Genomic DNA, 14000 nt, shown 5'->3' with positions numbered 1-14000 from the left:
TAAGTGAAAATGGGCACCCAGAAAAGAAAACAAGAGTACTGAGAATGGATTTGGTCCAAAGCACCATTTGTAAGACACTGCAGAAATACCAGATGAGACCAGCAAACTCTTCAGATATTAGAAGTATCAGACACAAAGTATAAAATAAACATGTTTAAAATGGAAAAGGTAGACTTTAGAAATGTGATGAGGAGGCAGATACTAGTGAACACAGGACCAAGCATATCTGAAAATTAATTCATTAAGTATTAGAAATGAAAAATAAAACCACTGAAGTTAAAAACTAAGTGGGTGGGTTTAATGGCAAATAAAGCATTTTATTTAGCTGTTAATAAACCTGAGAGACTAAATCAACTGAGAATTAAATACATTATTATCAGCTAAATACATTATTCTGAATGTGGCAAGAGACAAAGAAAGGTTAAGAGACGTGAAGGATGGAGTGAGACAGTCTCACATGTCCAATCAGTTATTGGATGAGTAGAGAGAGTGAAAGAGGGTGAAGCAATATTTGAAGACATAATGACTTAGAATTTTCCAGAATAGTCAAAGAAACCAATCATGAAATTCAGGAAGCCCAATACATCCTAAGCAAAATTAATAAAAAAAGAAATCTATACCTATACATTATGATGAAATTACATAACAACAAAGAGGACCCTAAAAGCAGCTTGAAAGAAAATACAGATTACTTAAAAGGGAGAACTGATAGCAAACTTCTCAACAGCAAGAGCGGAAACCAGGATACAGTGAAATATAAGCATTGGTGCACCTGGAGGAAATAACTGTTGACCTAGAATTACAATTCAGCATAAATGTCTTTCACGAATGAGGGTGAAAAGACATTTTCAAATAAAACTCTCAGTAAAGGAAAACTTATAATATGTATTCCAGACCAAAGAAGTCACTCTGATGGATGGGTTTATGCAAAAGGAATGATAACCTAAGAAAGTGGTGAAATGTAGTTGATTCTATATTAAAAGTTCCAGTATAAAATGGTAATAACAATCTTAACTTTTGTTTTGTGTGAAACACACACACATAAGACAGAACTAAATTATCCCATAATAACAGCATATAAATTGGGAGGAGAATTATCAGAGTTAAGGTGTTCTAAGGTCCTCTTGTGTTGTTACAGAAAAGGAAAAGGTATTGATGTTTTAATTAAACTTGGACTTTGATAAGTCAGGATGCATGTTAAAATTTCAAGGGTAATTATTAGAAGAATAAAAACTACAGTATTAGATTCCAAACACTAAAAGAAACAGAGTGAAGTAAGAAAATATCCTCAATTGACCCACAAGAAAGAAGAAAAATAAGACTAAAAAGATGAGACAAATAGAAATCACAAAATGAGATGGAAGAAATAAATATCAATATTTCTATTACATTTAGTTGAACTAACTGTTCCAATTGAAATAAAAAGATTGTTATTCTGGATTTTAAAATAAATCTAGCTATGTGATATTTATAAGAGACACATTTAAAACATAAGGGTTCAGAAAGGTTGAAAGTAAAATGAAAAAAGATATTTCAGTTAAATATTTTTAAGAATTTGGTGTAACTACATTAATATGGGAAAGAAAGAGACTTTAAGGCAGAAAACAGTAGAGAAAGGAAATCATTATATATACTGATGAAAGCTCAATTCACAAGAAAGGCAAGTTTTAACTATAAATATAGATGTGAAATATATACATCATCCACAAAAAATTATTTTTAGAATTTTCCATTTAATATTTTCAGACTGCAGTTGACCATGAGTAACTGAAACCACAGCTTTCTGTGGTTTCAACTGCAGTTCAAAAATATTAAATGGACAATTCTAGAAACAAACCATTCACAAGTTTTACAATGTGCATGATTCTGAGTAGTGTGATGAAATCTCATGCTATCCTGCTCTGCCTCTTCTTAATTGCAAGAAGGGTGAGTATAACACAACAAAATATTTAGAGAGAGAGAGGATATTCAATAACTTTTATTACAGTGTGTTATAACTGTCCTATTTTATTATTAGTTATTGTTAATTTCTCCCTGTGCCTAATTTATAAATTAAACTTTATCATAGGTATGTATGCATAGGAAAAAACAGTGTATATAGGATTTGGTACCATGGGTGGTTTCAGGCATGCACTGGGGATCTTAGAACATAGCCTCCATGGATAAAGGGGAGCTACTGCAAAACAAAACAAAAAGAAATAGGTCTACTCGCACAGTAAAAAATCTCTCTCTCAGCCCTAATTGATAGAGCAAACAGATAAAACAAAAATCAGTAAAAATACATCAGATTTGGGGCATGTTCTGGAAAAGATCCTCTTCTTCCCTCTACTCTTCTATGAAGCAGAGAGCAGTGGCATCTCATGTGTGGCATTAGGAGGTATTGGAAGCTGCTTGTCACATTTTGTTCACAACTGAGTGTTCCTGAATTTTAAAAAGTAGCGATGAATCGCAAACATTTATATAAAAATAGCATTCTTTGGCTACAATAGTAAATAACTGTAACAGTCTCTGAGTTGTCCACCTATTGTTACTGGGCACAAAGAGTGGAGAGTAATTAAAAAAGAAACACACAAACGCACACACACACATGCACACACTCTCACACTCACATACACTATACCCTTCCTTGTCTTACTATGATCCAAATTATTCAAAGTCAGCTTCTTAAAAAAAAAAATCCTAAATATTCATTTTACTTCTCATCCTCCAAAATCATGGAGAGAGGAAACTTTAACAAATGATTATACCGTAAAGAGCTTTTAATTTTATTCATTTTCTCAAAAAAAAAAAAAAAAACTTGACAAAAGAGAGCATGAGGATCCTTTTACTTGAGCCCTTACCATTAAAAACCTAATGAAATACTTCTTGTTCCTTGAAGACATTTTGCATAAAGAAGATTTGATTTTCCTGAGTAACTGGAAACATTTTTGTGTAGACATGTCTTGCACTAAAGATAGCCTCTGGGTTTTTGGATTTTATGTGAGTAGATCAATTAGGGCAGTTTGCTGCCTCTATGTTTTCTTCTCAGAGCTCTTCTAGACGCTTTGTATTTACCCTTTTTTTCTAGCATTCAAGGAGCTGCAAAGAGCAAGCAAAGGAAATGCTTTGCTTTTTCAAGTACAGAGATGAGTGTTTTTCACGGAAATGAATGCTGGCTGCTTTGGGGAGTTTTCTGAGGTCAAAATCCCTTAGAATAAAATTTACAGAGTCATTGGTTTCCTGCCTCATTATGCATAAATAATTTATGAATTTGTATTCTTATTTTTCTTCCAGCTGAATCAAAGTTCTACAATTTTGCCAATAATTCCACGCAGAAGCCAATGCCACGCACATTCCTGAGACTATCATTGCCGTGGATAAGTTTGCTATTGCTATCAGCCAGTGCATTTTCCTTGATTAACCTGTAAAAAGTGTTCTCCTTCGATGAAGGCCGTTCAGAAATCAACTGATATTGTACAAGAAGACAACAGCAGGTTCCAGAACATGAATTCTTGGTGATTTTAAATGATGATGTATGAAAGAGACAGAAAGGGAGTACAATTTGATTTGCTCCAGCCAGTTTGGCCCAGAAAGAAGAGCAGAAAAATTGCTTTGCCTAAGCAAACATGACATGAAGTCATACAAGAGCAGCACTCACAATGTGCAATATCGAAGCCTCATTTAAAATACATATTGTCTGGATCTGAGAGACATCCAGATGCCAGTAGTAAGAAGTTTTTACTCATTCTGTTTCTTTATTGCCACTTTTCTCCTATTTCTTGGCAACAACTTCTGTATCCTCCTCTGAGACACTGCCTTCAGATTTGGGGTGGGATGCTTTGCTCTGGTTGAATGATGACTGAACTCAAAGTTCAGGTAAGCTCCTTGGCATCCAATGCTGAAAATCAACCTGATCGAAAAAGGATACTGGTTTTGTAGGGCAATGTAGATGCCCCCTCTCTAATGAGGACTTAGATTTCTCCTAGGATTCTAAAATTTTTTTTAAAAAAGTTAGTTCTTTCAAAAGACCGTAGAAGAGTTGGTTCATGTGCAGGGCAGTCTTTACAACAGCATGGTTGGATGTAAATTATAGTTAATTTTGCCTGTCATCCCCTACAGCAGGGTGTCCAATCTTTGGCTTCCCTGGGCCACTTTTTGGAAGAAGAAGAATTCTCTTGGGACACACATAAGATATACTAACACTAAAGACGGCTGATGAACTAAAAACAAAATGCAAAATATCTCATAATGTTTTCAGAACGTTTACGAATTTGTGTTGGGCCTCATTCAAAGCCATCCTGGGCCACATGCAGCCCATGCGCTGTGGGTTGGACCAGTTTGCCCTAAAGTGTTGTGAGTTCTTTGATTATGGTCTAATCACCTACACATGGTTCATGTTAGTGCACAAAAAATATGGTGAATAAAGGAAAGACTGATTTTTCTGTTCCTTTTCATGTAAGGTTTGTCTTAGGGTTGGAGAGAGTAATGACATGGATTTTTACCAGTTTAAAAATCTTGCCCTCATCATAGTGTTTGTAGTCGATAATGTCACTGTTCACTAACATGTCCTTTTCTCTATGTGAGGCACATAGGAACATATGTCCTTGACTTCCTGATGGCTTGATCATGTGACTTGCTTTGGCCAATGAGATGTGATCAGTATGATGTGACCCTTCCAGGTAGAGACATGAACAGCCACCTTTGCCACATTCTCCATTTCCCCTGCCACTGTGACAGGTGAACCTCCAGATAATGGCTGCTCTGTCACCGGGTGCTGGAGTAAGGGTGATGACCACATGTAGCTGACTCACAGCCAACGCAGAATGAACACTGGGCAAAAGAAATAAACTTGTGTTGTTGTGAGCTATTTTGGGGACTGTTTATAGGTGTGGCTTTGCCTGGCCTGGCCCATCTGGATCAATACAGCACTGGAAAAGCTTCTACAGATATTACACAAACCAACTTCCCACAAATTATGTGTTAGCCAGCAATATAATGGAGCTGCTGCTGGTGGTGGTTCATTCATTTACTATCAACCTGACTTTTTATTTTTCGATAGCTCAGCCAATGTTATGGGTATAAGAAAATACCCATGAAGTCAGAGCCTTTGACGATAATGACTGTGAATGAACTTAGCAATAAAATTATTGTGTATTGCAGATAGCTTTCTACCTTTAACAGTTATGAAGGGAAGTCAATTTTTACTCAGACAGGTTCCTTTTCATCTGTTTTTTTCTCTACAGTGTTTATGCCTGAGGTTTATTGCTAGCAGTAAAGAGTGTCCGAGTATGTTATGGGAATAGCCAAATTCCCAGTGCTTTAAAATGTATTCCATAGGCCCCAGAGTCTGTTAGAAGCTGACTGATCATACAGCAAATACATCAAAACTGGTATTCATGAAATATCCCATTTCTTCGGCTCTATCTCTCATAAGCATGAACATCACATTGGGAGTTGTGGTGCAAATATCTCAGATGCTAAGAGAAAATATTGTTACAGATTTTCCATGACAAGGAAAAGTTTCTTTAATCTATTCAATAATTTAATAAAAGATCTATGTCAACTGACGAGTCTCATGAACAAATATTTTTAAAGGTATGGTTTGAGCAGTTTAGTGTGGCTTGTCTATCCAGACTTCCATAATCAATCCACCAAAACACCAATTACATAGCAGAATAAAGGACAGTTACTGTGAATGAGTGTGCAGATGGACTTTTGCATCTGACTAGTTCATAACTGACAACAAAGCTTCTGTTTAATTTGTTCAAGATTTGGGCAGAAAGTTCTGGCTTAAGAAGGGGAAATGAGCTATTACACATGGCCTATGTTAAGGATGCTACAGATGTTTAATGTTTTCAATTTGCATATTTGGCCAATGATTATTTGTTTGTTAATATACCTTCTACACATTCTTTTTTGGTATAGTCAGTCTGAGGTTGCAAAATCAAACTCCTATTTATTGTATCCTAGTATTAATATTCCATGAGCCTCTATACTATGTACTGCTCTCGGGAGAAGACATAGCGTGTCTAACTGACTTGGAAAGTAACGTCTTTTCTAGTCACTTGCCTTTTGATGATGCCAGCACTAACAACATGCTATAATGTAGATTGTACATAGCAGCTAGTTTTACTAAGTGCTATCCAACAGAGAAGAACTCAATCAATACATTTATTGATAGAGTGATACCTACAGAATGCATCAATTTGGGTTTAGCTGAAGTCTAGGAATTCTTAAATTTTAAAGCCTGAAGCAGAAGATAAGCATATCAACATGTCATAAAATAGATACAAAATCTGTAATAGCCCTATTTGGGTTCTGAAAGTGTAACATTTCATTTTCTATGATACAGAGGTCACCAAAGCTCTTGCTTAAGTGTTTCTGAGGATAAAGGAGACTTTAATCCAGAGTTGAAAAGGGTTTTGTTAATAAATTGCCCCCAACATGATTTAATATAACTCACACTTAATATAAGTTGTGCAAAATTGTTCCCCTTCCAAAACATGTGGCGTAACATTATTTCGTTGTCAGAATCCATATGATTCTCTGAACATGTCTTAAAGCAGTGATGCGGACTGGGCTTTAGTATCTCCCAGGGAGTTACGTAGCTAGAGTGAGTGTACTCTTTCTTCTCCCCAGGGTATACAGCCCTGTGCAATTAAACACAACTTTGCCTGGACTGAAAGAGAGGTCTATGTGCCTTCTATTTTCACTATTCCTCCACATGCCCAAAAGAATAGCTTCCTGGGGATGCAAAAATAGTTCACTGCCCATTGGGTATGAGCTGAAAAAATCCACATAAGGGCAGGAGTTCCATCCAGGTTTCCAACAGTGCATACCATTGAATTAGATTCGTGCATCCTTCCAGTCCGTGGAATAAGCAGAATATCCTGGAGATAAGCCATCATTTTATATGTGTGTCTTATGATGTTCCCCACTTGGGCTTATCAACCACAGCCTCCTAAATGGAAAGAAGCCTGTGACAGGCGGCTCTCCCTGCTACCACATGCTGGTGATGCTACCCGGAGAAGAGCAGAAACCGAGACAGAATAAGTTGGGTGGTTTGGTTTTAATGTTTTTTTATTTTCTCCCTGCTTTGAAAGCTCACTGCATTTTGCTGCTATTACCAAGGGTTCATTGAAAATGAAACTGGGGTGTCTCAGTGGTGTTTCACAGCAAATAGATAAAGCAGGTTCAGGCAAGACCGGGCCGTTCACAACCTGAAGTGGATGAAGCAGTAGCCATTTGTTTGCTGGGGTGAATGGGACATAATTTATTCAGCTGCAGCGGAGGCTGAAAGCCAATCTGGCCTTGACCCATTTATCTTTAGAAAACTAATTAAAGTGGAGAATCTGGCTTACTGTTGTTATTGAGGTTTTAGTTTTTTTGTTCAGGCCAAGCGAAGACTGAGGGTGAGTGCATGTGTGTGTATGTGTGTGTGTGTGTGTCTGTGTGCATGTGTGTGTCTCTGTGTGTGTCTGTGTTGGGGTGGAAGCTGGGAAATATCAGTTTCACCTAAACACAGTGGCTGAAGGTCTAGATAATAAAGCAGTTTCTTAAACACAGCCTGACATCCTTTTGAAATGCAAACTAGTGGATTTAGCTGGGTGCAGAATCCTTTGAGGTGACAATGAAATGCCATGGCAATTTAAAATGAACAACAGACAGTTTCCTGATTCCTTATAACCAAGAGTTTCTAAATTGCACCAAAATGGCCCCAAAGAGGCATGGAAGAACATTTTTATCACCAGCATTTTACTGAAACTCATACTAACCATCAGGCAGGAAATGATGCCAGAATGTTAGTTGCTTTGTCCATTTTGTTTCAGAACAATTAAAAAAGTTGCATATCTTGATGATCTTTTGTAAGTACTTAAATATATATATGTAATAACATTAACAACATGTTTGTCACCAATGACCTACCGATGAATTTCAAAAGTTACAGTGTGTTTTTGGAAGACTCATATATAAAACAGACATCTGGTTTTTGTGTTGTTTGTCTGTCTTGCCCTAGATAAGGTTATAGGGACAAGTAGGAAAGTCCAGCAGACACAGGGATGTTATGATATGTATTCATTCCAGTATGTTCAAGGAAGTGATAACTCTTGGGGAAAGCTACAAGGGTCATGATAACCATTAGATAAGGGAACCGAACTGGACCAGCTACAGGAAAACCTGGAACTCCCAAGAGAATGTGTTGGAAAGGACAGATACTACTGACTTAACTGAAGCCACTCTAGTTATCAATGGGGCCAATCAAACAGAACCCTGACTTGTCCCACCCATGACGTTTTCCCCTCCCATTTCCCTCTTAGTGTCAGGAGACCTTGAGCTATTTGTCTTCCCTGTCCCCTTCTCAAGGTCTTCCTTTCTGCAGTGTTCCTATTCCAGATTTACCTCCTAATTTTCTTACTTCACCCAAATTGCCCTGGTCTCAAGGCATATGGATATGGGCATATGGCCTCAGGAATAATGAATGGGGATACTACTCAGGGGACAATTTCTTTTTAAAAACATGATTTCAAAGAAGGGATTTTAGACATTGTGTTATCACTGCTTGGATTTAAGGCCAGACAAACAGCACTATGATGTCACAGGTGTGCTGCACAAATAAATACGTACCCCTCAGGTGAGAGTCACCTTCCCTCCTCAGTCCATGATACCATGTAGGGTGCATGTCTTTAAGAAGTGTTATCAGGGCTGGGCACAGTGTCTCTCGCCTATAATCCCAGCACTTTGGGAGGCCCAGGTGGATGGATCACCTGAGACCAGGAGTTCGAGACCAGCCTGGCAAACATGGTGAAACTCCGTCTCTACTAAGAATACAAAAATTATCTCGGTGTGGGGGTGTGCACCTGTAATCCCAGCTACTTGGGAGGCCAAGGCAGGAGAATCACTTGAACCCAGGAGGTGGAGGGAGCAACATTCCATCTCAAAAAAAAATAAAAAGTGTTATTAGCATGCAGTGGTATTGCGGAAACCAGATTAGATAACTGACTATTTTGGTTATTATAGTCAAGTAAGATAACCTGAGTGTTCCTGTCCTCAGTCCCATAGTGGGGGTAAGCTTTCAAGTAAAAAATAGCCAATTCTCCCTCTCCAAATGCTCTGAATACTCTGAAAGATATCAGGAAATTCAAATAGAAAATGAAAAGCAAACAACCTATTTTTTAATCCCTTAAATTTTCTATGTCTCAGCTAATGGAAACCTTAGCACCTTATGCATGAGGGCTGATGTTGGTATGTTCTTATTAGCACAAGAAAAAGGCCAATATATTCTAACAGGGAAGAGCTAGTTTTCCAGGCAGACTACACATTGTCTGAACATTGGGACAGAATTTAAATCAGCCATTCGATGAGCTCATCTTCCACCAAGATTAGGTTGAAAACTTGGCCAGTGGAGAAGAATATGAAAATGGTTGTTAACCATAAATTGCAAGCAGAGAGGAAACGACTAAACAAGTTGGCCAAGTGCAGTATTCAATCCACTCCAGATAATTTGGAAAGGGACAGTGGTGGGGGAATTTCTCAGGGACCCTCCGGAATGACTGTACAAAGACAAACGGGGATGAGAGGAAGAAGAAGACCAATGCTTACACTATGCTGCATAGTCCGCCACACAGTCCTCTGGGAAGCAAGAGGAAAACAAATTTAAAGGAAAAAGAAAAAGAGATTATTCTATACATAACAGCACAGCACAGGCACAAAGTTTAGCTTTGTAGGTTGGCATTCCACCCACCCCCGTCCCAAATTCCCTCAGAATGACCAGTAGGATATTTGAGAAATCCACATCCACAGTACAGTGTTGAATACTTACTGGAGATTTACAGGTCTAAATCATCACCAACTTGTTAACTTCCAAACCTGGCTTTTATTTTTTTTTTTTAACTTACTTTTATAAAACATATTCGTCTAAGATACACCATGCACAGTCCATTTTTACTCTAATGAATCAGCTGGAATAAAGTAACTGACACTCCCTGTCCAAGTGCGTCTGTGAGCTGTAGAACATGTTGTGCTCTAATTTTCTGAGCTGTACAACTAATTGCCTTTTACAGAGGCTAATTTGAAATACCTTTTGATGCTCAGATCTTAAAAATCGAGCTATTTTGTGCTGATTTATTTTTATACTTGACATTTCCAGTGAATTGGAACCACCTTTTAAAAAATTATAGTTTCACATCAAATTATGTAAGAGAATTTGCAGAGTATACATTTAAGAATAAAGGAACATGACCAGTCTCTTCCTGAGTGCAAACAATAATCTCTGGTCTGTTTGATTGAAAGTCATTAATAGTCAGCTGGGACAGAGGGGCTTCTAAGGGGAGTTTGTTGGTGGCAAGAAAGTAACATGATGGTAGGATGACTCTGTTAACTGAATTACCGCAGCTGATAACATTAGTATCCTCAACAAATCATGGCTGTTGGCGGTAGGGACTGCAATAGTCTCAGATGAGTTGGCTTTCTGTCAGCAGCTGAATTTATAAAAATACATTCACTCATTCTTGGATAACAAAAACCACTTTAGGGTAGCATGTCTGAAAGCTTCTGACTACCTCAGCTGCTTCTTATGCCTATATAACTTCAGAGGAGCAAATGGAAATGTTCCCTAGTGATACAAAAGAATTTATAAGTTCCTTATAAATATAATAAGATGTTAAATGATGGAACTGGTGCATTTTTTAAGAGAGAGTTTTGTTTTCAATTATTTTATATAAGGTTTAGCAGCAGTTTACTCAGTTTGGGGTTGTTAGTTTTATTTTTAAAACAAACCCCATAATTACCAGTTCACATTAAAAAATAGCTTTAGAATAACTGACATAAGAACATTTACCAACAGATCCCAAAGTTATTACCACAGGTACTAATTTAAATGGCACTAAGAAGTAACTCTCCAAGTGCTTTATAGTTATTTTCATTTTGGCAAAATGGGTGGGGTGACTGGAGTAGTGTTTTGATATTGTCCTTTGAAGCATTTTTCTGCTGAAACACTTCAAGAAATGAAGGGAAATCTTTTCCAATTATCCTCCTTTTCTCAGACACATGCTTCTTATAAATATTCAGGAAACATCTTTTCTGGGAAAAATTGAAACAGGAGTAGGTAATATGAGCCTTGTTTATAAACAGCCTAAATAGGCTGTAATGGATGACAGACCCATCTGGATAGTTTCGCAGTGCATCCTTCTTGAAGATGAGCATGTTTGACTGTTGTACTGCAGTCTGCCAAGGATAACTGCCCCGACTTTCCACTGTTCAGAGCTATATTGGAACCCCCAAAGGAAGAAGGCCTCAGGGGAGCCAATGGCGCGAGACTCTGTTATTAGCTTTGGACCTAACTCGTGTCTCTCAAGAATAACCCTGGTATAGCTCCGTTTGATGTGGAAACAGCGCCTTGTTCTCAGGAGCTGAGCAAAGTGGGCTTATGGCTGACTGTGCATTACACGTCACTGATTCTTACCATTTGGGAAGGGATCAGAATTTAATTTAATAAAAAAAAACCCCTGCAATTTTCACTTACAGAGCCTGAAGCCACACCTTTGAGGAAGTAAATGCTACATGCTGTCTGAGAATGTTGTAGAATAAAATTGGCTTATTGATTTAAATACTTAGGCACGGAGTCTGGTCCTTGGCTTTTACTTGTGATCGTACGTTTAACCATTACCAATCATTTTCAGAAAAAGGTTGATAAAATATATTTTTAAGGGGTGCAAAAGGTAGAACATTTTCATTCTGTTTGCTACTTGTCTATACTCTCAAGACCCTTATATCTAGAGCATTTTGAACATTACCAACAAAGTTCCTTTATAGAAGGTTCAAATCTCAATTTTCATGTCCATCAGATTTTAAACACCAGAGAAAATTCTCCAAGTGTTGAAGCTTTATTTAGTTTATGCTAAGCTGCAAAAATATTGTCTTTAGAAACATATTTTTCTTGCTCTACTTCCCCTGTTTAAGGGTGTGTGTTTATTTCTCCTGGGGATGAGGGAAAACTGCTTCTCTGTTTCAAAGGGAAAAAATTAATTAGTTGCCATACATATCATTACATTGTTCAAATTCAGTGCAATTCTAACTAAGTGTGTAATGTACCCCAGTTCTTTTAAAACTTCTTATTTTATTTTATTGTGGTAAGGACACTCCACATGACATCTACCCTCTTAACAGAGTTTTTTTAAGTGAACAATACACTATTGTTAGCTGCAGCCACAATGTTGTACCTCTGATCTTTAGAACTTATTCATCTCACATTGTACTCCTGTTCTTAAATTAGATTTTACAAAAATTCAGAAAAGACTGAATTGTCCCAATAACTAAATTAGAGCCAAAGAAAATGCGAAAAAAGGGAGCAAACCCATACTCACCATTTGTCCTCTGGTTAGAAAGATCTTGATATACAATGCAATTTGTAAAGTAAAATTTAAACAACATAAACTAATGAAAACCATCCTTTTTTAAAGCACTTTGACTAGTTATTTGGTGGAATTTAATTGGTTGTTTTAAAGAAAAATGGTGACTATTTTTAAACTTTTCCTGAAACTGCAACAGAGAATAGATGTAAGCCGCTAGGCGTGTTGGCTCACGCCTGTAATCCCAGCACTTTGGGAGGCAGAGGCAGGTGGATTGCTTGAGATCAAGAGTTCGAGACCAGCCTGGACAACATGGCAAAACTATGCCTCTACAAAAAAATAAAAAGCTGGGCATGGTGGCGTATGCCTGTCATCTCAGCTACTCAGGAGGCTAAGGTTGGAGGACCACTTGAGCCCAGCAGGTCAAGTTGGCAGTGAGCCATGATCATGCCACTGTACTCCAGCCTGGGCAACAGAGTGAGGCCCTGTCTCAAGGGAAAAAAAAAGAATAGATATAAGCAAGGTAAGTAGAAGGTTGCAGCAACTACAAATATCTACACTAGAGAGAAGGCTTTATTTGCTAACAAATGGCAATAAATTTATAACAAAATTTATTTTGATACTTCATGGATAGGCCTTTAGGTTGTAAGCACATTTGATTTTTATAGAGAGAAATGCTGAGAAGTACTTACTTTGAGGCCAAATTCAACAAATTTAATCTTATGAGTTCTACACTATAGAAGGATATTAACTAAAATCATAAAATAATTTATAACAGTGACTAATAAAAGTATTTTCATAACTGGCAGTCTTTGAGATCTGAGTTTATATGACACAGTCAGATGTGGTTCAAGTGCTTTATGACATTAAGGATTTTATCTGTTAATTTTACATCAAGATAATTGGCAAAGCAACATTAACAGCACTAACAATTGCAGGTATATAAAGTGTTTATAGTACTATAAATGGAAGAAATTGAATTAAAAATAATCAGGCAGTATTTCTTTAAAATTATGAGCTTTAATTTTTTATAGCAAAATGTGGCCTTTAAAACACATTTAAAAATTGTATTTACTATGTTTATGGTTGCATGTTCCGAGTATTATAAACTGCTTTGATGATGGATATCACTGAGTCCCCTGACACACATCTAAAAAAAACAGCTCAAAGAGTGACTAATTCTAAGGATTTCAACTTTTTAAAGACACATAAAAAAGAAAAAAAAATGATAGTAACATTGATTTGGGGTTTCTGGGCAAGGTCTTTCAAACAGAAAACTTTGCAAATAAGAAGTCATAATAAAATTGCATTATATCATAATTGAATAAATAACCATTTTCAGAAAAGAACTGAAACAGATGAGTAAGAAATCTGCTATTGCAATTATATCTCTGGAAGAACTGGCAACTTAGTTTTCAAATTAATATTTCATGAGAAATAAGAAGTTGAAAATTTGGTCACTGCACACATGCGTTAATAGTTTCTTAATGGATTAATAGATTTCTTAAATAATCCAATACATGACCCAAAAGAAAGATCCCATTACTTTTCAATATTCAAATTAAGAACAGAAGCAGATATAAGAATGAGATGACTCTTATAACAAACTTTTTCAGAATCTCCTAGGAGTTTCAAAGAATGACCTTGGTAAAACAAAGCATCCGCCATGGTTAT

The 14000-nt window shown here is 36.9% G+C and overlaps 1 protein-coding gene across 1 annotated transcript in view; it reads right to left on the bottom strand.

Annotated features, from left to right (window-relative positions):
• Nucleotides 1–14000, bottom strand: part of GPC6 (glypican 6) — a 1182247-nt gene that overhangs the window by 84677 nt on the left and 1083570 nt on the right. The window lies entirely within an intron of this gene.

This window comes from Theropithecus gelada, chromosome 17, assembly GCF_003255815.1.
Source record: "Theropithecus gelada isolate Dixy chromosome 17, Tgel_1.0, whole genome shotgun sequence".
In the NCBI taxonomy this organism is placed as follows: Eukaryota; Metazoa; Chordata; class Mammalia; order Primates; family Cercopithecidae; genus Theropithecus; species Theropithecus gelada.
Note: the sequence above shows the minus strand (reverse complement) of the source record. Positions and strands in the feature narration are given on the sequence as shown.